Here is a 2,385-nt window from a genome sequence, read left to right as displayed (position 1 = left end):
ATCGAAAAATATACAGCGCGCGAATTTTAAATGAGAATTTCCGAAAACTTTTCAGTCTTAATGTATATATAACCATGTGTCTGAATATTTGTGTTCACATATACATAATATATTGACGGATTTATTGGTATAATTTGGGTAAACAAAAGGAAAAGAATTAATGTATCCAGCTACTTATTTTAAATCTAAATAATATGAAGAAAAATGTTATTCTTCCGATACGCATCAGAAAAATTCAGATATATTTTTTATTAGTTCAAACTCTCCAGTTCTTGAAAAAAGTAACAAATCAAAAGGTAAATGCAGCGCTATTTAAAAATAAAACCTAATAATTTTGTATTATGTGTTAATCAGAACATATCTGAGGGGTCAATTATAACACAGCATTAGCAAAAACAGGGTACGTTAAAATATTTGCTTAATAGTGTTCTTTTATTCCTATGTCTTTAACAGCCATTAAACGCTTTTAACACTTCTTTAGACTCGCTTTACTCTGTTATAATCAGACAATATCGATATGTTATCATGATTTTTCTTTTGGTAGCATGTGGATCCTGAATTTATCGATTGACTTGAAAAGAGTTGGGGACAAGTTTTAGTTGAAATGGTTAACAACAAAATTACATTATATATATATTGAAATATATAACGTCTTTTGTGTATTTGATCAGTACGATTTTTGGCTCAGCTATTTCCTTATGACCCTATGCAATACCAAAGCATTTTAACCGAGCTTTCCATAAAACTGAGCACGTACATAACATGTGTACCTAAGTTTCTTTGCTTTAGGTGTGTTGCAACTCTATAGCTATCATTTTTCGCCAAACCCATCTAGTGAGCGTGTGTCTTTAAGAGACAGCATTCTGTTACTGCAGCAAGCATTTGAAAATGCTTGATTATTTCTGTCTGTGAAATATAAATAGACAATTGGGAAAGCAATTCATATATTTTCCAAACTTAGTAAGCGGATGTTAGTACTAACCTGTATAGTGAAATTCGAATAAGCAATGAGTCTTGTGAGAACATCTTAATATATAAAGACTATAACTAACAATACATAATGATAACAACATTCTTTAGCTAATTCTGCAGTTTTATATACAGTATAAATCATATGTAAAGGTTGAAAAAAAGTGGTGATGAGTTAGTATACAGAAGAACATTTAGTTTCAGTTTCCTAGCCTACGACAATGACCTGCTGAAGTCAAAGGTGTTTCCAACAGTTATATAGCTGCAGACTAATCTCTTCGTCGAGCAAGGTACAAGATGTGAGGCTCGAGTTCTAACCGAAAACTTATTGCAGCCAATATCGAACAAAATAAAGCACGCTTACGGGGATAACTTTACTTTATGCAGTAATACTTTGAAACAGTTTCCTAAAGCTACGATATAATCAAATCAGTCTAGATTATCTTACTTCCTGAGCTCCATCATGTATTGCAGTTGTAATATCTTTGCACATTTTGTATATATTACTATCAATAATAAGAGATCTGTTTATTAGATATGGTCTTTATATGGTCTTGATATCGTCTTATATTAACAATATCAAATAGTTGCCTTGTATAACTAAGTACATCTTTTTAGGCTTGTGTAATTAACATCAACTATTTATGAACTATAGATTCTTTGATTGTTAACAGAAAATTGACATTTAATAGTATCTCTTCCATTTGCGGGCACCTCTAAGTTTCTATTATAAACAAGATTGTGTTGCAATATATAAGCAATTCTTTTTTTATTTTGAACATAATTTGTTCAAGATTAAAATCGATTAATTAAGGATTTTGATCTATTATAACATGAGTACGATTATTAATTTTATGTAATAGAGGTTATTCTTATTTGAAGCACATCTGCTTTTAATTAACATCGTCAACATTGGCTGATGATTATTGAAATCATCACTTATCATCACTTATTATCAGATCTATGAATTTATACATTTTGCATATATACCTATGTAGTATTTAATAAAAAACATGTTTTTGCAATATAGCATCTTTAATGAATGTGTACAGATTTTATCAGTTCCTACAAGCTTCATAGTTCTTTGTATTCAACCAACTGCACTTATCATCCCACACTACCGTAACTGGATGTCAGATTCACCGGAGTCTGTGATGTGTTACTTCATACTTCAGTATTGATCGCAACTGATAGATGACCAGTCGTTGATGATTGTTGTTGATTTTCCACATTGTCGTAGCTAAAAAATCTAACTTAAATAATTAAAAAGCACGTCAGACGGCATCGCTGGAGTCTGCGATGCCGCCTATTCTTCACTACTGATCTCGACTGATAGGTGGCCGGCCACTGATGTTCATTATTGATTCCGTTCGGCACATAAGCGCCGCTGTAAATATTTCAGAGATACAAAATTTA

The sequence above is a fragment of the Teleopsis dalmanni genome, chromosome 2, assembly GCF_002237135.1.
Source record: "Teleopsis dalmanni isolate 2A chromosome 2, ASM223713v2, whole genome shotgun sequence".
Lineage (NCBI taxonomy): Eukaryota > Metazoa > Arthropoda > Insecta > Diptera > Diopsidae > Teleopsis > Teleopsis dalmanni.
Note: the sequence above shows the minus strand (reverse complement) of the source record.